Genomic DNA, 24,285 nt, shown 5'->3' with positions numbered 1-24,285 from the left:
GATGGGCCAAGGTGGGGGCGGGGAGGAGGAGGATATCTGTAATAGTGTCAGCAGTAAAAATGAAAGAATTTTACATGTCCAAAATGTCTTTGTTTTTCTTTTATTAATAGTTTGATTGACTATATAATTCCCTTAAAATATATTTGTTCTTCAGAAATTGAAAGGCTTAGATTGTTCTGTTCTCTAGCTTCCACTGTAGCTCTTAAGTTATTTAATTACATTTGATGTGTTTGCATGAGACTTTTTTCTTCTTTTGGTTTGTTGCTCCTTTATACTCATATTATGTTTGGCAACCTGCAATACATGATTGTGCACATTAGCTACAGTTTTTCCTCATCCATTATTCTGCTTGCACAGTGGTCTTTTTAATCTGATGATCTGTGTTTTCCAATTCTGGAATATATTTAAGAAATATGCTGTCTGATTAATATTAAATTTATTTTTCTTTGTTTTTCCTTTCTGAAATTCCAAATAGTTAGGTATAATAATTCATATTTTTTTAATTTCATTCACTAAACTTTTCTATACTATTGTCTATCCCTTCCCTTTTCATTGTATGTTTTGGGAAAATACCCGCCACTTTAAACTAGAATTCTTCTGTTAATTATTTTCAGTGCTTATAATTCTAATTTCCAAGAGCTCTTTTTCCATTCTCTGATAATTTATTTTGCATGCTATCCTATTCTTATCTCATAATGCAACATCATTTGTCCTGAGCCAATTGTATTTGCCGTGGGCTTGAGGATTCTAGTGTCACTGTTTTGTGTTGGGATTATTGGATTTTTCCAAAGGTAAATTTTATTACCTCCAACTCTGGGAGATATTTGCATGGTTACAGGCATTCTTAGGTAAAATGTTAAGAAGAAAGGAACTATACCATCCAGTGTACGGTATGATACATTCATTGTGTTTTTCTTTCTAAACTTTAGAATTGAGATGCCCTGAACCCCAATTTCTCTGGCTTACTTATGCCAGAGAATAAATGGAGAAGGAAGAAAAAAAGAGGAGGAAAATGTTCCCTGAATGCTTGCATCCCTGGGGTCTAATTAACGTGCAAACAGACTTCATTATCAGTTTTGTATCTGGCCTATATAACTTACAGAAATTGGTTCTTCTGTGTTCTGACCTCATTGACTATATTATGTCTCAGCTTTCAAAGATATTCTCTCATTTAAAGTTTATATCAGCTATATCAAAGAGGTATGCATATTACACCCTTTTACAGATAAGGATAAGGGTATTTCCAAGGTCAAAACACTATGAAGTGGTGGTAGTGAGACCCAAATCCAGCTTTGTCCAACTATGAAGTTTATGCTATTAACCGCTATTCGGTACTACCTCCCTCACAAAGATACAGAACACATATGCTTTGCCATAATGGGTTCCCTATGTATGTTGTGATCATTGTTTCTGTGGTTTGTTAGCTTGTTGTTTTAAGAAACCTGAATTTAAATAAATCCAAATCCATTGTGGTAATCCCAGGATAGTGCTTGTGAGATGAGCATGCAAAGAAAGAGAATGCACTCACTTCTGGAATATTGGCAGATCATGTGGCCTCAGGCACTGAGTTGCAGCAAGTTCATGTGCCAAGTCTACAAGAGGAAAGTAGTGTGTGTGTATATATGTAAATACTTGTGTGTATGTGTACATATCTATTTACAGTTGTGATCTGAATTGGATCATGTTGCATAAGTATAAAACAACACAGAATTTGGCATTGATCACAGCAGAAATGGTATCAAACATAAGCAAAACACTCGCTTAGAAAGAAACAATGTGGGTAAGTTAAATAATTGTCCTTAAAATTTATACCAAAGCCAAGGCTCTACCACTGAACAACAACAAAAAAGGTGGTTGAATTAGCTACCAACCTCTGCTGAGGAAAAATAGAAACAACGATTCCTTTCAGCGTAAGAAAACAAATAGATGCTTTAGTAAAAATCCTTGCACAAAATTTGCAAGGCATTTATTATATTATTTCTATTGAGAGCTTTTATTTGGTCATAGATTTGTAGTGGTGAGAAAGGAGGGCGCTAGTTATTGCTCAAGCTGATACATACTGCGGAATGTAAGGGAGGGAGGGAAGGTAGAGAAGGAGGCTGTTTAGTGCTGCAGTGGCTAAAACACTGAAGAAGCTGTCAAAAGCTTAACTCCACAGCGGGTACGAATTTTCACTCCAGCAACACCAATGATTATGACATAGGCATCTGGATAAATGACAAGTTATTCAGTTTAAGGACACATTTGCAACATCCTGTTAAACTGTAGAGAAAGAGAAAGCTGGACGTCTGCAGTATTCTGAGACAACAGGATTCAATCTTTAGTGGCAATTCAATGCCTGAAAAAAAATGGTTTCTCCCTACTCCCTACTCAGGAGGGAAAGTCAAATTGTGAGTCAGAAATGTAGAACTCTGCTCCTTTCTGGATATTACAAATTTCTTCTTTGATCCTATTTTTCTTTTTCTAGAAATACATGATATGCAGAGTGCAAAGACGAACAGCTCTGCAAGACAGATTGCATTGGCAGCTTACTGAATTAAACCTAATAAGGTTCTTATTATACTTAGATTCCTCACATACATTCTTTTCAGGCAGGTGAGTTTTATCTTGAAAAGATTCTGTTGTCATTTTTTTATTTCTTATGCCTACTTCCCGAAGAGCTGTTTTAATGCAAATTTATATTTAATATTTAATGCAGTCTATTTCATTTGACTTGAAATCAGGATTACTTTTGAGCAAGACAGTATCATCCAGAAAAACAAAAGAACCAATTTTGTAAATGGAGATATTAATATAACTTCAGCCCCCACTCAGAGGGTGCTGGCTGTACTAGCATGAGTGCTTGTCCTCAGACTGGCTCAAGGATTCGATGTACTGATGGTCTCCAATTCTTTGACCTTAAACTTTGACCTTTAACTTTCTATCTTCTAACCTAAAACTTAAAGAAGAAAATGTTTCTTAATACTTTTACTTTCATTAGTAGCTGAATGCAATTCCTTAATTGCTTACCATACATGGGGAGAAAATTGTGTCCTGTAGTTTTTAAGTTAGGTGCATTCATTCATATGAACATTCTGTCACTTGGCCATTCAGGTAGGCTGAAATAAGTCTAATAATCGGGCTAAGTTCAATTTCCTTGTTTTTCTGAGTCATAAAAATAATGCATCTGATGTCAGTGATAAAAAGATGTAACTCGATTTTATGTATAATAGGGCTTTTTCACAGTTTGTGGTTGCTTCATCTAAAAACCCCCTTTCAACATTTGAGAAATACCCTGCCTCCTGAGCCAAAGTTCACTCTCACTACCAAATTGAAAATTCCAGATAATCACTTTCCCTGTTGCTCCAGATAGGCTCAGCTAGGACTTTGGCTTTGCCAACTACAAGCACTCACCCCCTGTTCTGAACAGAAAGCTAATGATGCAAAGTGAGAAGAAATGCACAGAACCAGTTCTGATGAGGGTCTGCAGCACTCTCCCACAAATGATTACAGTGGCATCTTTATCTGGCTAGATATTTGGGGGATGAATCGCACTGTCCACACCCATCTAGCCTTCCAGCTGGGTTAGCTGGCTTTCTTAGAGCCAGGAAAGCTATATAATAGCCCTAAATGCAATTTACTTTTATGTTTAAATTAGATACATAATTGGCTGGTGTCTGCTGCTTGCAGATAAGAACTCTGATAGTCTGTTTTCTGTTTACTCTAATTTTTCAGCTTGGGAACTTCTAGATAAAGAAGACAAATTGATTCCTCATTTTAGAAATGCATGTTATTCTAATACAAATAATTATAATCTCCACATAACTGTTTACACAGATAGGTTTGTCTTCTGGATGGCAGCAAAGGAAAGATGGATAGAGTCCTTATGCTTCCATCTAGAAAACACTCATGTAAGTTTTTTATAATAATGATATGGACCTTTAAAACTTATGATAAAATTTGCTTCTAGGGAATAGTCTGTCCTTAGGTAATATATATATTGCTTTCATTTTCCTCTATTACATTCAGAAGCAGGGTACACTTGAGCAATTCTTATTTGAGAGTACAACTACCCCTTCAAGTCATGGTCTTTCTTTTGGCTGAAAGTTTATTTTATGGCTACTTCTTCAGTTGCTTTAACCTGATCTCCTGAAATAGTCTCTTTCCCTAACATAGTTAAAAGCATCGCTGTAGCAGACACCACATAGACTTTTTAAAGGAAGGAAGGTCACGGTCTTTGTTTTTAAGAAATTTATAGTGTAATCCCAAGGTTAGGTTTAGTATTAAATAACATTAATAAAATACTTGCTTAATTATTTTAAAGCATCTTTCTGGTTACCAGGAAAGGTGTGCTCTGCAGTGAGAATGGGGATAATTTATGATATTCTGTCAGTTCTTCAGATCAAATGAGTCTGAAAACCTTCAACTCTGAATGCAAGCTAACCAAGTAGCTCGATAAACACAAATGTGCTTCTTGTGAGTAACTTATACTGACAAGAGACACTCTAGACAGCAAAACTATCCAGGTAGTTTCTGAGAAAATGTCTCTTCTAGAGTAAAGTCCTTTTGAAAATTCAGGTTTATTCATCCGTCTCCTGTGAAATCAGTTTCCATTAGCAGTTAGAAATGGATGAATTATTTTAACATGAATATGAAGTTTAGAAACTCTTCCGAGCCATTTCACCTTTTAAGAAGCTCAGAAAAAGAAAAACACTCAAGAGCTCTTTCCTACACCATTTAAAATAGTTACAACATGTGATAATCCCAAACAGGTACTGGTGTTACACAATGGCATATTTCAACACATTTAAAGCCTATTTCATAAAGCTCAGCCCCAGATACAGAAAATTCCTAGCAGGAGTTTTGACAAGACTTCAAATATTATTGAAGAGGTTTCAGTGTAAATAATAGCACTTGAACCCTCACCACAGACATGCCAAAGTCCTAGGTAGCCATTCCCAGTTCAAAGAATGGGCAACAATTGCTCATTATGTAACAAACAAATATTCAAATCCCCTAGACTGGCTCATTCATACTTGATTATCAGCATCATAAACCCGATCCCCATTATCTCATTTTGGTCATTATCATCATCAGCCTCCATTGCCATTACAGTTTAATATTTACATTCAACCACAAACAGGGATTTTCTTTTTTTCAAGATTTTATTTATTTATCTTTAGAGGGGAAGGGAAGGAGAGTGGGAGAGAAATATCAAGGTATGGTTGCCTCTCATGTGTCCCCTGCTGGGAACTGGTCTGCAACCCAGGCATGTGCCCTGACTGGGAATCGAACCGCGATTGTTTGTTTCCCAGGCCCGTGCTCAATCCACTGAGCTACACCAGCCAGGGCGAAACGGGGATTTTCAAAGCCCAAAAGGAATCCCCAAGAGACCAAAAGTTCTAGATTAGGGCTCTTTCAATTAATTAGTCAAAATATTTTAGTCTCTTGTGAAATAAAATATTACAACTCTCCCCTTAAAGGAATTTAAGTATAGTGCTGTCCAATAGAACTTTGTGCAATGATGGAAATATTCTATATCTGAATTTTCCAATACAGAAGCTACCGCCCATATGTGGCTTTTGAGTACTTGAAATGTGGCTAGCAGAACTGAGAAAATAAATTTTTATTGTCCATAATTCTAACTGATTTTAATTTAATTGTAGATAGCAGAACATGGTTACTGGCTTTTGTAATGGGGCAATGCAAGGTTTGTGGAATATTGCAATGAAGGTAATTTTAGAAAAGGTCACAAGATCTTTTTTATTATATTACATTCCACTCATTCAATATTTGTTGTTTAGGATAAAAACAACATGGCTATTTTATAAAGTTTCACTTCACAATGAAACAAAATGTTACCATCAGAAATGAAGAGAGAGCCCTGGCTGGTGTAGCTCAGTGGATTGAGCACAGGCCTGCGAACCAGTGGATCGCTGTTCGATTCCCAGTCAGGGCACATGCCTGGGTTGCAGGCCGGTTCCCTACAGGCCAACTCCCAGCAGGCGATGCACAAAAGGCAACCATACATTGATGTTTCTCTCCCTCTCTCTTTCCCCTCTAAAGATACATAAATAAATTAAAATCTTTGAAAAAAAAGAAATGAAGAGAGTTTCTTCACATTAGTTAATTCTATTTGGTTTCATATAAAAATGATAGAAGAGACATTTATAAATGTATATACAGTCTTATTATTGATTTAATGCCTTTTTTTGTGGTGACAGCTTCATTGGGATTCAGTAATTTGGTCAAACTGGACAGGCATAAGCATCCAATGGCAAGATGGGCAGGATATCAGTTATCCCAAAATGTTTTGCAGACAACCTACATTTGATTCTTTTGATATAAATTAAAGCTATATGACATCAATGTGATCCTATAAAAATCAGCATGGATACTTCCCTATGGCATCTATCTTATGTGGAATAGTAAGTAGTGTATATAAAAACTTGTATTAGTTGTTATATATCCATGAGTCTTATTTGCTTGGGAATAATTAAGTCTATGTGTTAGTAATTACTTTATAAAAGACCACCTCAAATAACACTTATTTATTCTATGTTTTTATCCCTCCAAACAATGTGATTTCTCCTTCTTCTGAAATGCTCAGTAACTTACCACCCACAGATAATAGCAGTTATCTATTTGCTTCATTTTTATAATACATTAAGAGCAACCTGATCAAAGAGGCTGTCTCTTTTACAGCACTGTGTTACCAGCATCAACCAAAAGAGTGCCCTTCTCTCAGTCTATAATCTAGAATGTTTATGAAATTGAATTATGTATTATATTGTCACACTATACCAAAGTTATAATTCTTCTTTCATAGTGATCCCTTCACCCTAACATAAAGTATATGTATTCATGAAGAAAAAAAACAGCCAGTTGTACAACTGCCCAGGAAAATATCCATAAATATGTTACCAAAGCTTTCCTTTTCATCATGGAGATAGATATCTTTGTTCCATGAAGACTTATATGATGGCTTTTGTAAAAAAATATATATATATATATCTTATTAATCTACAACAAACCCCTGGACATTCAGCAAGAATTTCAAATAGAATTCTCAAGAGTACTTCTAAATACTACTTCCTACAGGAATAAACAAAAAGATGGACTAGAAGAGCATATTTTTGTTATCACTCTTGATCTTGTTTTTTAATAGAAAACGTGCTTGGTCAATTTTTTAAATAAAACAATACTTTAAGTCTGCTGCTTGAAATAAAAATGTACTGACATAAGATAATTTTACACTGTTTTCACAGCAAGAGAAACAAATTTGTATACGGAATACCAAATGTCATGCAAAAGTCTCTAGCCAGAATACATAAATAAGACCCTAATTATATCAATCCCTTCCATGTAAAAAAACTTTTATATTAATTAAATTATCTTAATCCATAGATACTTTATCTTTTAATCCTACAATATACACATGTTACAAATTGTGCCTCAGTTTGATAATAAGGATCTAAAAGAAAAAATGTCCAAATGGGTGACTCCATTAAATTCATATATTTACATTTGCATTTGGAGAATTTTCAATACCCATAATTCTTTCTTTTACTCCTCTCTCTCAGAAGAAACATTAAGCAGTGACATCCCCAGAAAGGATTAAAAAACCAGAAAGAATGAACCCTAAACCAATAAGCAGATGGCAATAACAGTAATAAAACAGAAGTTGAGGCAATACACAGACTAAAAAATGTGTTGGATATGAGCCATAAACACACACCAAGTTCAGAGGTCCTGAATTAACCTGAGATCTAGGATAACGCCCTAAGGTCTTGAAGCATAGAAATTAATTTTGAACTTCTTTTTTAAGATTCATTAACAAGTAGAATAGATAACACAAAGTGATACAGATGTAGAAGAGCAAAAATATAAAGTACAAAGCATCTTTCCCAGCCCCAGCTTCATTTCAGAGAGAAAGAATCTTGCCAGATGGTGGACCGCTATACTTGTAATTTTACTGTGGCATGTCCTAGAAGGATAAAAAAAATGAAAGCATTGAAAATGTCACGCAGTGTGAAAGGCTTGTATGAAAAGGTACAGAGCTGTCTTTCAGCACACAGACTACAAAAGCTTTTCAAATTGTTGCCTCATAGCAGCTGCAGTGGTTTGATTCCTTAAATTCAAAAGACTTTCTCTTGTATGCTATCAAAGAAGGAAGCTGACTTGCTAACCCATAAACCAAACTGACACTGAGTTTTGAGGTCTACCCAGGCTTCATTTCCATCTGGAGATGGACCTCATCCAGTATGTTATTCTAGCACTGAGGAGTGAGCCCTTGACTTCTGCTCCCGAGCAGAGCATACAGTGTCCCTGCAGATGCAACAAGGCCTTCCTGACCCAAATCTACTGATCAGACTGTGGCCACCTGAGGGACAGCCACTGCAAAGCAGCATCTAATGTTCTCAAGAATGGTACTCCTAAACTGTATTTTTTAATTTAATTATATTCTAATTTTCCTATTTCTTCAGAAAGCAGAGGGTGTGAAATATTGATTTTCCTTTCAGGGAAATGAATGAAAATAAATGGGTTTTACTCTCTCAGAGCATAACAATATAACTAGTCATTGTTTCTTTCTTAACTCATTACATGGATTTCGATATTTGTATGGATTTCGATATTTTTATATTGAGTATAATGGTATAAACTTATAATGACAAGGGTGATGGTTATAGCTTGTGTACTGCATGTTCGGTACACTCCAAGTGCATTAATAAATGTATACATGTAATGCTCACAAGAGGATTATATGGTACAAACTAGTATTATCTGTGTCCTATAGCCAAGGCAACAGAGGGCTGAGGAGATTAAATACATCATCTGAAATCACAGCACTAGATTTAAGAAGGGTTGTATAAACTGGCGTTCCAGTCAATGCACTATCATAACCTTACTTCAGTTAGTCAGCTTAGTTCCTGATTACCTAGTGAACAGTATAATACAGAAGCAAGTGCATGATAAAATGGAAAGTTTAAACTGACCAGATATACAGTATGTGTGTTCTATATTATCAGTAATTTTTATTTTTCAGCATTTTAAAAGAATGGGTCATATGACACATGACTGAATACTTTAATCCTTCTTAATGTACAAGTTTAGTCCCTGTGTGGTAAGAAATGGGATCACTGAATTTAAAGAAAACAATAATTGCATAATTGGCAGTCTGTTGTGTAAACCAAAGGAAATAAGTGGTTTTTAAAAAAGAATTAAGTGAAGAGAATGAAAAATCAAGATGGAAAGAGACAGAATAGGATACAGGAAAACATCTCACATTTGAAGTTTGTAGTCCAAGACAAGGGCCCTACTCAAGCATTTACTACCAGTGGTGCCTGGCATAAGTTACGTCAACGGTATGGATTTAAGTTGACTTTGTGTAAGGAATAGATTGTCACTAAAGCCTCTTGAAGCTTTTAATTCAGTGATCACAAATTTTAGTGCAAAGAATCCATTCCATGCTCACCATTGATCATGAGATATGATGATTAGAACAAACATAAAAGCTTAGAATCAACAACTTCCCAAGCTTCCTTTAGAAGCCTCCAGCTGGCTCTTTCTCCTAGCTTCTTCCCGTGATGGAAGCATGCACCCAGAAATTGCCCTCAATTATTTGTTCCTCACAATACGGACAGCTTCTTAACCTGAACAGAACATCTATCTCTTGTATATTCATTCTCTGCTTTGATATTCTGGGTTAACCTCCTATGAATATGATACAGATATATCATATTATTATTGATATTTATCAACATTGGCATTGGTATTATTAATATTAAATCATTACAATTATTATTATTAATTTAATATTATTTAAATTATTGCTATCATTTCCTACTTTAAATTGCAAAAACCCAGGAATGATGTCCATGGCAACATTGGATGATGTCCATGGCAACAAAAACCTATACCTATGGTTTTTGTGCCTGAAGAGTTTCATATCATGAAATGTCTCAAAAGTTAGCCAGCTTCTTCTATAAAAAGCAGTGCTACTCTAAGTATGGCAATAAACAATTAGTCACAGTCCACAGCAAGGTAAGTATATAAATCGAGAGGGTCTTAAACATTTTTACAGTGATGATGAGGAGAGTCACATTGTTGAACAGGGTACCACCTAATTAGGGTGTTTTGAGACTCAGTGAGGAACTGTACATGGTATGACCTTTGTATGGTCACATACAGGAGACTACTACAGGTTATGATGCAAGGGTAAAAAGTGAGTTCTTCTGCAGAGAGAGTTTGCAAAGCACCACTCATTAGCATGCATTTCTGCCATGGAAGTCTCCATCTTCTACTCACCACTGTGGTCCAGGTTTGCTGAATTAGCAGTGAGTGACTTTGATATATGAAAGCTTTAAATGAAAACAAAAGCTCAAAAGATTAAGATGCAGGGCTTCCTGAAAGGGAACATAATTTTTTCATATAATTATAAGAATCACTCCAAACAAAAAGTAAACGAATATGTAAAGAATATGGCACACTGTTTGTTTGTCTTCTCTGACTTTGTTTTATCAAAGTTTGCCAAGTTCAATGCATGGAACACAGTTAACTTTGGGAAGCTAAAAGACTGATGACACCTATAAAAATTAGAGTGTCCATCTCTCAGGCAGTAATTGAAACCCATTTATGTCAGCCTTCAAGGCAACCTTAATATCCAAGTTCACCCGGTCAATGTTTCTATCGAGACCATTCAGGTGTTCTCAAAGGCATCAGGCACATTTACACTTCTTAGCCAGAGTTATTACCAAGGATAAGAGAGCTCTGAAAGGCTCAAAATTCATCCATTGGAGTCTTTGCATTTGGAAAATAAAACTTTCAATCACTCCAGAACAGTGCTCCCTAATTTCAGCCTGGTGTAAAATTTACCCAGGGGAAAAGAGTCACAGCGTATTATATTGCACTGCACCATATTTTTCCCCTTCATCCTCATTGCAAAAGCTTTATCAATGTTCACACAGATGTAGCCTACAGTCCTCCGCTCTACCAGCTGAGCTATTGAAGGGCTCACAGTTTTATCAATGTTCAATGCTGAGTACAGGAGAGAGAACAGCTTGATTACTTTTTTCTCCCAATCTTATTCTCAGTACATCCAGGGTCAAGGTTTGATAAGAGAAAGAAACTTTGCACTTCAGTTCCAGACAAGTTATTGGGACGACCCGCTTTCTCTCCACTCCCTGTATAGTCAGAGACACATTCTGAAGAGTCTACAGGACATCACACAGGAAATACCTCCCTTCCCCAAAGTAGACATGCAGTGGCCAGCTAAGCTCTGAAAATGTTTTTAATGGAGCTAGGTTGGCCACAGGAGAGGTAACTGTATTTGAAGACAAATTTGTTTTCAGATGACATTTTTTTAATGGCTAATAAGATCTTACATAGGCCACATGCCTCATCAGAAAGTATGGTGAATGTTAAGTTTGGTGAGAAGAAGAGTTCAGATATAAACTCTCTTGCTGACAGTGGTGGATTTAATAATAGAATTGTAAAGAGAAACTCCTTTTTACATAAATGTTTATTGCTTGTTTTAATGGGAAGCTGGGTTCTGGAAAAGGAAGAGGGTACAGGTTTACTCTGGATAAAAATAGTGAACTTGGGAAAATCAAAATCACTGAATCTCAGAGTTGGGGGTTAGCTTAAGGATCATCTATACCAAATGTTTGTCTGCTGGAAACTACTACAGCATCCTCAGCAGGTGTTGTCGAATCTCACTCTTATTGCCCACATATTCCATGTCAGTGCACTCTTTTGGTTGAGCTCAGTTCTCCTATGTGCATCAGCAAGATTTTCCTGTACCCTCTACTCATTAATTCTATTTGTGTCTACTGGAACTAAATATCAACAGAATCCCTCTTCTGAAAACTGCGTAGGTATTTAAATCAGTCAATAATGCTCTCTAGAATCAGTCCAATATATTCTGAATTTGAGCCCCCCTGCACAGTATGTTTACTAGCCATATAAGTATCAAGTTGGAACTTACAAGAAATGAAAATCTCAGGTCTCACCATAAACCTATGAAGTCAGAAACTCTGGGCTGGGAGTCAGCAAGCGCTTGTTTAACAAACTCTGGGTGATTATGATGCACACTGAGGTTTAAGAACTGAGCTAGAAAATCCTTAAAGGGAAGGGGAAGAAACGCTAAGAAACCTGTGAAGTGTGAAATCAGGAGGGAGCAGAATGTGCTGTTTAAAGTAGCTGGGGGATGTTGTCCACTGCCCAGGGCACTGGAGTTATAACCAAGAAGTGCCAAACTCGGTGAGGACAAACCAGATGGATGAGGACTGATACTTAAAAAGAAAATAAGATTTTATTTTCTGTCTTTATCACCTTTACATTTGCTGAAACAAAGGGAGGGTGAAGTGATACCCTACATACTTTCATCTCCTCTGTACTCCAAGTTTGCAATCATGATTGTTTGTATTAGAATTAAATGAGATATTGCATATGATGCCAGCCCCTAGTAGATACTCAGTAAACGGTACTAGCATGATCACTTTTCAGATTACCAATTTTCCTTTTGTTCTCTATTAAAAACATTTTGAGAGCTATTATTTTTATTTCCTCATATCTACTCTTTGTAACTACTTGAAATCTGGTGACTGTCTACAGATGTTACCAATAACCTCTTGGTTTTCAAATTATCATAATTCCTTGAATTTTCACATATTTAATCTTTTTGAGGCCTTTAATCTTTGTGAAATATTCCCTCAGCTGTTTTAACACAGCTTTGTCCTATCTGCCCACTGCATACACAATTTCCTTATAATCATGTCTACATTCTCTTTTTTCCATCCCCCATAAAAGTAAATATTCAGCATTCTTTCCTCTCTAACTCTCTCTTTTTCAGTGATATGATTGTGCTTACCACCTGGACTATTCATTGCTTTTTAAAAATATTTCCACAATCTATTTATCCTATCCTGATCATTTTCTCAGCTCCAAATTCACACGGCTACCTGCCTACAACACATCTGTACTAGCTATTCCAGCAAATAGTTGCAAACTAACATAATTGAAATGTAGTTCCTCATTTTCTCTCACCTCTACCTAATTTCCCCTCTTCTGAATGAATCTTTCATTGCTGAGAATAGAATGTTTTCTTGGTATCCAAGTTTGAAAGGCCACAGTGACATTTTATTCTTTTTCTTCCTTTTCCCAACATTTACTCATGTGCTTTTGCCCTACTTAGCCCTTTATCATCTCCAACCCAGATGATTAAACGGCTCCTTTGGAGCATGTTTTGGGACCTCCTTCACCCAAATTCTTTGCAAATATGGCTGCATGACAGATTTGTGTGAATAAAGAGGCACAATATTGTTCTCTCTTCCACACTGATTTACCCAATCCCTTGGTCATATCTCTTTGGAATGCCCTTCCCACTGACTATGCCCCATCCCAAACTTCATTCCAACTTTGTGGCTTCTCTCATTTGCCACCAACTCCATGGAGCCCTTCCCATTCACTTCCAGCTAAACATAAGTTTTATACTATAGCACTCTGGGGCCCTCCACCCCAAGACCTTGCCATTCATCAGGGCTGCACACAGTTTATCTGCATTATTCATCCTCCTTGAAGACAATCATGTGCTCTGCTCACTTTTGTAACAATAACAGCTCCAAGCATCATAATTATGAGTATTAAGTGTCTGGTAGTGCCTGTTGAATTAAAATTTTAAGTTCTTAATTTGACCACCTAAAAGATTGCAACAGCAAATTAGCCAAATCAAATGATGGAAGAAATGTGGCTGGGGAACCAGAGAGTTTGTTATTTTCTCGAGCATTTATGCATCTGCCTGCACTGCAGTTCTTATCCATGTCATTTTAATGACTGATTACCTTAGAGCAAAATCATGCTGGGTGGAGGGTAGTGATTCCTGCTACCTTCTGGGTAAACACAGATTGAAACACATCTGTTTACAGCAAAGGATGCCTACATGCTTTTTTTTCCATACAGGGAGACTAACCCAGCTCCATTTGTGTACAAGCAAATCTCAATAAAACTCTAAGATAACAGGACACACTATTTCCTAAATTGATTTGTATCCAGATAAATAACTGTGCTCTGCATGGGCATTTCATTGTATACATATGAATGTTACCTTGCATTAATTTAAAACTTATGTCATTAGATTTCAACATATATAAAAGAATATATAACACAATAATCATCATAACTTTTATTTCTGGCATAGGTACCAAGGGAAGGATTGTAAATGCTCTGGATATCATGCACCAAATTGTATGAAATAAAGTTTACAAGTAAAAATGAAGCAGCTTCTTAGGGCATACGTTAGACAGTGAAAGTGGCTTTGCTGGCACTTCTATCTCTGTCCTTCCCCTCAACAAGTGAGCTGGTCCCTCACCATCTTCCACCATCACCCACAACTAAAGGAAAACACAGTCTCCACGGGTCAGCCCAGAGATGTGGATGGGCCTTTGGCAGTGCAGTAGAAACAAACTGCCACACATCCAGAGTAGTAAACAGTGGAGGCAGGCCTACAGACTTTACAGTGTTCAATGCTAAATGGTATTTTGAATAGAACAGGCTTAATATTTCAGTTTCTATGTGTTCCTGAAAAAAATATGCAGAATACTGCTCTTTCCAGTGGAGTGCAAAGTCACCTTTCTTCCTCTGAATACATATGGGAGAAAACATGGCCTGGTGCCTCCCTGCATGGCCCCATGCTTCAGGAGACTGCAGGAGGCCCACCCATTTCTGAGCTCTGCCCACAATGCCCAATGACTGCTTCTGCAGTGGAATCCCAACACCTAACTCCAGGGGAGTGATGGACTCTAGGGATAGTCTCAATCTGCATTTTTCCTTCTCATTATACTAATCTTACTGCCTAGTGTAGAGGCAAACAGAATATATAATATCCTCCTCAGTCTCTCCTGTGAGAGAGGGGAACCTCAGCAAGAGAGGCATTCCTGGAGACTGTAGATCTCTCATATACATTCCTACCATCATTTCATGAATATTTTAAAACTTTCTCAAACAACATATGCATGCAAAAGGCTTTTGTCATGCTCTGTTTATCCACACACTCTGGCCAATGATAAATTACAGAAGTAATCGTGCTTTTTATTTCAGCCTTTGAATCATTATAAAGTCAAAATTAAACATTCAGCAAGTTAAGAAATAAAGCATTCTGGTGGAATTGCATGTACAACATAAGCTAAACAGAGAGAGCCATTAAAGAAAGAAAGAGAGGAGGAAGGAGAGAGGGAGAAAAAAAGGAGGGAGGGAGGGAGAATATTCAAGAATTCATTAAATGGTCTTGTTATATCCTTTCTGTATTCAGAGAATCCAGACTGAGGGAAACAAAGAAACAGGCTCTGAGACTGAATGATTTGATGGTTCATATAACAGAAATTTAGGAGTAAGCTAAGCCACATCCTTTCTGGCCTAAAAGCCTGACTTCCGTATTCCAGAACCAAAGGGGCAGAAGTAGTGCCCTTTCACTCAGGAGTGATTTCCTGTGGTGTCTTCCTGCAGTTCCCCTTACAACATTGATATTTCCCTTCTTAAAATGTCTGCCCATAGCTCTAGCAGCAGAGAGTGAAAGAAAGGCTTCACATGCAGAAAACCTAGGTATATCTAGCCATGTCCTCTGAGCAAGTCACTAAACCTCTCTAACCCTTATTTTCATCTGCAAAATGGAAGTAATAAAATGTCATTCTCAAAATTGCTACAATTTCAAATATTGCATTTAAAGAATCAGCCCAATCAGATCAGATTAATACAACTTAGGATATATTTCAGCATGTACTTTCATGTTTAGGAAAACCACATGGTTGCTCTGAGCACACATCTGAAGCAAACCGTACATGTGGCTATCACAATAATCACTTGAGTTAGAATTTTCTATGCATTTCTTTGTCACAGATTTTCAATATTTTAAAAAACCTTACAGGCCTTCTAGTTAGAAGTCATACTCAACGCTGGAATCCTTTCAATAACCTTAATTAATTATTTCATTCATTCATAAAACTGAGCCAATTTTTTTGGTAACCAGGAAGGCAATAATGATGAAATGAGGCATGTGATCCCTGGGTTCCTCCTTCATGAGTGTCTCAATCCAAAAGCCTGGTTACTTTTTTGGTACCTGACTTTTCATACATCTTTTGTCCTGCAACTCCTATTGCTAGATACTGTATCCCCCAAGACCTGAAAATTCATAGTTATGTGTACTAGTTCAAACGTTTCATTTTTAATAATCTTTAAAATAAATATTAGTTTTCTTAGACATGCCCTCAAAGATGGAATGAATGTGACTGAGAAATTCTGAAAGATGAAAACACAAAACTTAATAGATCTTCGTATCTCCTATGTGCAAGGCATTTTATTGGCAGCCACGAAGGAGTACAGGCACAACAATATCCATCCTGCTCTATGAAATTAGTATCTAATGACGTGCTGTGAAACCTTTTGGAGTGTGGATCATGTATAGGTCAAAACAAATGATATCCCGGTGGCAGGATAAAAGATAAAATCAACTCAAACCTCCAAAAAAACCCAATTTTGAATTGTGAGGAGTAATGTTTCTTCTTGGTCTTTTAGATGATTGTAAGAGAACTTTAAAATCCTTTCAAAACACCTCAAATGATGCCTTGAAAAATAAAACTCCTACCAATTGTTCCAGTATCATGTTCTTTTTTGTTTAATCTTTCAATGAACTTTTTATTGTCCTTCAGCCCTACCATGGGATGCCCCACTTCTGCTGCCTTTAATGCCTCAGAACTTCGGCGCCACTGACCTCAGACACCACTTTGCCATCCACAGTCCTGTGAGTCATGGTCTTTTGGATGGTTTCTAAGGAGTGGCTCCTGTCCAGGGCATCAACAAGATTGAAGTCCTCCCCTTCTTCCAGTATACTGCAGTAGGTAGCAATCTCAGCCTCCAGCTTGACCTTGATGTTCAGCAGGGCCTCATACTGCTGGCACTGGCACTGCCCCTATGCTGAGGTCTAGGCCAGCTCTGACTCCAGGTGCAGCAGGATCCCATTGAGTTGTTCCACCTGCATGGCATAGCATGTCTCCACCTCCCTCAGGCTGTTCTCCAAACTGACCTTCAGATTCCTCACTGAGTCCAGGTCACCTCCAATGACTGGACCATACATCTCATCTCCGTGAGTGTCATCTTAGCAGCACATATCTTAGTGGTCTGTGAGGTGACCACTGTGGTGCTCTTTTTGACCTGATGGGACCAGTACTTGTCCAGCTCCTCTCGGTTCTTCTGAGTCACCTCATCATACTGGGCCCGGATGTCTGCCATGATTTTGCCAAGATCCTAAGATTTGGGGGCATCCAACTCCATAGTCAATCCAGAATTGGCAATCTGGTTTTGTGGACCATTTACTTGCTCCTCGTGGTTCTTCTTCATGAAGAGCAGCTCCTTGAGAGCCTCAATCTCTGTCTCCAGATGCAGCTGAGTAATACTGGTGTCACCAATGACCTTTTGGAGCCCATTAATGTCATTCTCCACAGACTGGAGCACAGCCAGCTCTAGCTCATACTTGACTCTGAAGTCATCAGCAGCAAGATGGGCGTTATCAATCTGCAGAATGATGCTGGCATTGTCCACAGAATTTGCAAAGATCTGAGCCTTTAGGTCCTTGATGGTCTTGAAATAATGTGCCCAGTCTCTGACCTGAAATCCTTTCTAAGGGTTTTACTCTCTAAGTGTTGCTGGATTTTTCTCTCTAGTCTCTGATTATCAGCCTCCAGGCTTCTCACCCTCTCTAGGTAGGAGGCCAGGGGGTCATTCAGGCATTGCATAGTCTCCTTCTCTCTCTGAATACCCCCTATGCCCACCAGATCCCCAGCTACCCCTGCAGCCAGGCCCCCAGAGCCCCAGCTGCCCTGCATGTTGGTAGACTAGAACACTGAGATCTGGGAGCCTGAGCCCCTGCACGGTGCCAGTAGCTGGGCTGCTACACAGAGTCCAGGGTCTGGTGGCATGTGGAGAATCTGGAGCACGTGCTGAAGCTCATGTTTTTCAGGGAGGAAGGTGAGAAGCTGAGATTCAGGTTGAAGCTGCCCAGTATCATATTCTTTATTACCTGTAGGCACAATCAACTACTTCTTGTTTATTGTATGCTATATCTTTGATACTGGTGTTAATTCTTAATTAGTTTATCTTACTCTTTAGCTCCCGAGTTAAGTCTAGTAATCCCTTACACTGGGTTTAAAATGTGCTTTAAATATCATGTACTTTTATTCATTCAGCAAAAATTATTGAATGCCTATTATGTAAGGGGTAGAAGACACAGCCTCTGTCCTCATTGAACTATGAATGTGTGCATTTGTGTCTGTGTATACATATAATAACATATACATTTTATGGTAATAATAAAGAGTTACATGAGAATGTTATGATAATACAAGCTATGCTGGGTTGATCAACTTTTGAGCATGCCAGGCCTTAACTGCACAATACAAAATGTATCAAACATGTAAACATATGAGGCAGGAAATAAATTTCCTTGAGTTACTGAATAAATAAACAATAAGGACAAGAAGCACAATTCTGATGTGAAAAATTGAAAACTCCAGTTTTCTCTATGGATTATACATGCAAGTCAATATTACAGATTGGATGTAAATTGAAAGTGAAGTATCCCATAATGGAAGCATAGAAGAAAATCAAATCCAAAAGATATTCATATTGCCATTCATTCAGTGTGGTGTCTACTGCATTTTGAGTTCTGCAAATTATTTCAACTCTCTAACTTACAAAAAAGAAAGAGCCTGTTAGCTACCAAGCTTGATATCTCACTTGTGAAGAGTATTCCTAAATTCAGGTATCCATCTTAAATCATTTATTGTATCCTGTCATGAACCTCCTCTCCAACAGTCTTTTTCCCACAGCTTTTGCACATATCAAAAATAACTAATTGATTAATTAATCAAAAAGTAGTGATCCAGCCAAGATGGACACATAGGTAGATACACCGTGCCTCCTCACCAAACAAAAGAACAACAACAAATTTAAAAACAAAAATCAATCAGAACTGCCAGGAAATCGAACTGTATGGAAGTTTGACAATGAAGGAGTTAAAGAAGAACATTCACCCAGGCTGGTAGGAGGGGCAGAATCGGGCAGCTAGGGCAGAGAGGACTCATCACAAGGTGGTGGCTGGAGGACTGGGGCAAAGAAGGCAGTGGCTAGTGGACTCAGTGAGGGGGTGACTGGCAAACCAGGCAGTCCCATATTTGCATGCACATAAACTGGGTAGAACAATGGGGGGGGGTCACAGACCATGCAACCCAAGGTTCCAGCCAGGGGAAATAAAACCTCAAAACCTCTGACTGAAAAAATCAGTGGGGGGTGAAGCAGCAGGAAACTCCCAGTTTCATAGGAGAGTTTGTTGGAGAGACCCCCAGGATCCTAAAAAGTATACAAAACCATCCACCCAAGAATCAGCACCAGAAGGGCACAATTTGCTTGCGGGTAGCAGAAGAAGTTACTGAAAGCCAGCCAAGAGCCCCGCAAAGCAGTATTGTTCCCTTTTGGACCCCTCTTCCAGATACAGTGCCTGGGATACAGTGCCAACACACAACCTGGGTTGCCCTGCCCTGGTGGAATACCTAAGGCTTCCTCCCTTTACTAAGTAACGGGCATGCAGAGACAGAAAAAAAGGCCCAAAGAAAGAACAGATCAAAGCAATCAGGATGCTTACATAATTGGTTGAGTATGCTCACAAAATAGGGGAAAGAGTGAAGGCTATGAAAAGTGAATTAAAAGAAAATGAACAGGGAACCAATAGTGACAGGAAGGAAACCAGGACTCAAATCAATGCTTTGGACCAGAAGAAAGAAAGAAACATTCAACCAGAACAGAATGAAGAAACAAGAATTCAAAAATAAGACTTAGGAACCTATGGGACAACTTGAAACATTCCAACATGTGAATCACAGGAGTACCAGAAGGAGAAGAGGAAAAACAAGACATTGAAAATGTATTTGAACAAATAATGAAGAACTTCCTCAATCTGGCAAAGGAAATAGACTTCCAGGGAGTCCAGGAAACTCACAAAATCCCAAAGAAGTTGGACCCAAGGAAGCACACAGCAAAGAACACCATAATTACATTACTCCAGATTAAAAATAAGGAGAGAATCTTAAAAGTGGCAAGAGGAAAGAAGACAGCTGTCTACAAAGGAGTTCCCATAGACCATCAACTGATTTCTCCAAAGAAACCTCACAGGCAAGAAGGGGCTGGAAAGAAGTATTTGAATTAATGAAATGCAAGGGTCTACATCCAATGATTACTCTATCCAGCAAAGCTATCATTTAGACTGGAAGGGCAGATAAAGTGTTTCCCAGATAAGGTCAAGTTCAAGAAGTTCATCATCACCAAGCCCTTATTATATGAAATGTTAAAGGGACTTATCTAAGGAAAGATGAAAAACTATGGACAGTAAAATGACAACAAGGTCACAACTATCAATAACTGAACCTAGAAAACCAAAACCAAAAACAAACTAAGCAAACAACTAGAACAGGAACAGAATCAGAGAAATGGAGATCACATGGAGGGGAAGGGAGAGAATGGGAGGGGAAGATACAGGGAATAAAAAGCATAAATAGTATGTACAAAATAAGGGGAGATTTAAAATAGTATAGGAAATATACAAGCCAAATAACTTATATGTATGACCCATGGACATGAACTAAGGGGGTGGGAAATGTGGGTGAGAGGGCAGGTGTAGGGCAGACGGGAACAAAGGGGGAAAATGGGACAACTGTAATAGAATACATATGTTTTAAAAGTAGTAATTATCATGTTTTAGACTTAAAACTTTGCCATTCAGGACAATATTTCTTATTTCAATTGTGTCTTTCAATGTGCTCTCTCCCCAGATTTTTGTCATGGATATTTCTAATTCTTTGTATTTTTGTTCAAGTACAGTTGTCTCCATTTTCCCCCCTCCACTCCTAATTGGGTAACCCCATGAACACTTGAAAATTACAGAATTACCTCCCATATTTAGGTTAGAGCTAGGAGTACTCAGGTTCTGAAGCCATGGGCTTACCAAACACGATTTCAAAGGCAAAGTGAAATGTCGAGTGGTATACCACCTAAAGCAATAGAATATCTGGCCTGCATTATTCATCTCATATGTCATCTTAGGGATCTAAAATGAAGAGATAATTCTTAGCTCCACACCACTGACTCATTAAATACAAAACCAAAGCATTCTCAATTAATCAATTTGAGTGTTTCAATTGAATGATAAAGTCCATTAAATATAAAAGATATATGCAATGAAGATAAAGTTACATTGTATGTTTCTTCCCACCATACTTACACCCACATCCACAAAATTCTTTACAGATTGTGTAATGTCAATGTATTTTTGATTTAAAGCATGTCTTGGTCATTAGAGAAAGAAACAATTGATTGAAGACTTCATCCATATATTAAAGTTTGATGTTACATATTCATAGCAGAGAAAAATCTCTTTTATAATGCAGGCTAGACCATTATGTACCTAATCAAGCTGCAAGCCATGCAACTTGTTAATTGTTATGTTAATTCAATTCCCATAGTTACATGCTGTAAGCATGCTGTGTGAATTTGGGAAATGAGGGATAGCTTGGTTTTATTTTACTTTTATTAAACAAGCCTTGATTTGGTGTGCTTAAATTATAAAAAACAGAATGGCACACATAAGGTTTTATATTTTTTAAAACTAAAATCATGGGCAAAAATTATATCTAACTTGTATTTGTATCAAATTAACCACTCTTCCATAAAATCAACTGATATTAAAAGTTTCTTGTTGCTTGGGAATTATTAAATCATCGATTCATTGAAGTCTGACTGTTTAATACAAGGAAGACTGAAATCCAGTGCCTTTGATGTCTCTATCTCTCACCGTAAGGACAGGTACATGAGGTGGAGTCAATAGCCACTTCAAATGATGACTCGTTAGAGAATGGGGCAGGTCTGTCTTTCCAGAAATGATACAATCTTGCTACTATGTGTTTAATCTCTGTGGCTGTCATTGGTCCTACACTAGTGTTAACCTTTTTCGTTGAATGCCTGGAAAATAACACCAAATTAGTGGTCAAAAAGGAGATGTGGATGAGGCAGTGGGCAAGCAAGAACAGAATGGCATCAAAAATATACAGTGTCTACTTTATAGTATTTTCTTCAGGAAATCTAGGGAAGCTTACAAATTTGCAAATTAAGTTTTACACTTAAATTCTGAAGTCTGCAGAGGTTCACTAGATGACTAGAGGTCAGTGCATATTTTTATAATTTAAATTAGGTAATTAGTATTTACAGCACTTATTTAAATAAGTAATCCACTACTAATTGAAATTACTATACTCAAACATGTATTACATATGTATATGTTAAAATAATTTGCATATTATATATCATATAATATATGGCTACAGTTTATATACATTAAAATGTACTTTATATATTATATGTAAACATGTACTATTTTGATATTTATTATATAAAATACATATTACATAAAATGTTTCTTGATAATTTCTTAGAGATTATCTAAGAGTTGGGAATGCAGGGAGGATAAATACACTCAAATTTCATAATCAGTAAAACCCAATTAAGTTTTGTTAAAAATGGTCCCTTGAGGCTCACATGCAAACAGAACAGACTTGTGAAGAAGGAAGAAAAAATTTGGTCCAATATAGCTAAAAAGGTTGCAATAGCAAAGTGAAACAAAAGAATATCAATCATGTAACTTCATGAGAAAAATTCTACATGAAGCAATTAAGCAATGTCTGGGATTGATTTAGTGGCTGGTTTAATGAATTATTTATAAAACAATTCCAACTATTCAACTGGGCTTCATAGAATTTTCGTTAAAGTTGACCCACATCTGATTTGTGATTTTCCTTCAGTTTCACTCAACAAACTAAGTCTCAGATATTTGTTATCTGGATCATAACTTCATTTGTTTATTTAAACATATTTTATCTTTGTTACAAACTTTATAGCCGTAACTTTCACTGTTTTATCTAACTTTACTAAGAAAAACTATATGAAGAGTCAAAATGGTCTTATATATTGTTGTATTTTATCAACATACCTTATTTGTCCATTTGAATTTTATATTGATAAAGATGTATTCAAAGCTAAATGTTAAGCTGAATAATTGGAGTTGAAAAATAAAGAACTCCTTTTTCGTAGAAAAACAAATGGTTGAAAGTTAATTTGCTAAAACATACTATTGCTTACAAAGTAAACACTGAAAATTAAAGAGGAAAAGGTGAGGTTTGTTTCATGTATTTCTTCTTAGGAGAGACCCAAGACTATTTTGTACCCCCATTTTCCAAAGAGTTTTGCCTTGATTTTCTTTTCTAAGAGATGTTATTATCTTAGCTGTTATTATCTTGCTGGCATTTTATACTCTTATAAATTCATTTTTATTTTGCAAGTTTGGGATTCCTGGCTGCCTTACAGTGAAAACTGTACATTCTGCACATTTCAGCATGACAGAGCAGAAAACTGACATAAAGAAACACTCACACACAACAGACTGCTCCTGACAGCAAAAGAAATGGCATCTCTTGAGGCACAAACATGAGAGCAGTGTGTCTTGCTAAAGGGAAGTATGAAGGCACAGTTTGCCATGAAAAAAAGTGGTAATATACATAAAGAAAAAATTAAAATACTCTTGTAAAAATTTGATCTGAAAAGATTAAAATGGTTGGATGCATTCCTTCTCTATTTCTGTTTGAAATTCTATGGGTTGTTGCAGAAATTCACCCTGAAAAACATGTTGGGGCTTGTGGCACTTCTCATGGGAGTTCCACAGGCTGAGGGTTTTCAGAACGTTGAAAAAAGGCATTTATTCTCTGAGCCACCAAATACACAATGGATTTTACTGAGTTAGCACACTATAGCCCAGTATATGTGCACAAATGCATCTGTTTTGTATTGCAATGATCTAAGAAAATGTTCACATTTTTAAATGGCTGCTAGAAAAAACACACAAAGACTATGTGAGAGAAATTGTACAGTGACTACAAAACCTAAAGCCTAAAATATTTGCTATCCTGCCCTTTACAGAAAAGTCTGCCAATTTCCGCCAAGATGGAGGCATAGGTGGAAACACTGTGCCTTCTCCCACAACCAAGTTTGAATACAACAAAGGTTTAGAGAACAAAGACACAGCCAAAGAACAGAAAATTGAATTATACGGAAGTCCGACAACAACGACCCCGTTCAACCAGGATGGTAAGAGGGGCAGAGCCAGCAGCGGAGCAGGATCAGGCAGGACAGATCCCCCGACCTAGGCGCGCAAGTGGCCCC

At 37.2% G+C, this 24,285-nt stretch overlaps 1 protein-coding gene and 1 pseudogene across 2 annotated transcripts in view; both read right to left on the bottom strand.

Moving 5' to 3' along the window:
* Window positions 1–24,285, bottom strand: part of NALF1 (NALCN channel auxiliary factor 1) — a 612,383-nt gene that overhangs the window by 461,473 nt on the left and 126,625 nt on the right. The gene's annotated exons all lie outside the window — the stretch shown is intronic.
* Window positions 16,649–17,977, bottom strand: LOC119002026 (keratin, type I cytoskeletal 18-like; annotated as a pseudogene).

This window comes from Sturnira hondurensis, unplaced genomic scaffold (genome assembly GCF_014824575.4).
Source record: "Sturnira hondurensis isolate 20B ecotype Veracruz unplaced genomic scaffold, ASM1482457v3 Scaffold0017394, whole genome shotgun sequence".
Taxonomy (NCBI): domain Eukaryota; kingdom Metazoa; phylum Chordata; class Mammalia; order Chiroptera; family Phyllostomidae; genus Sturnira; species Sturnira hondurensis.
This window is presented reverse-complemented; position numbering and strand designations above follow the sequence as displayed.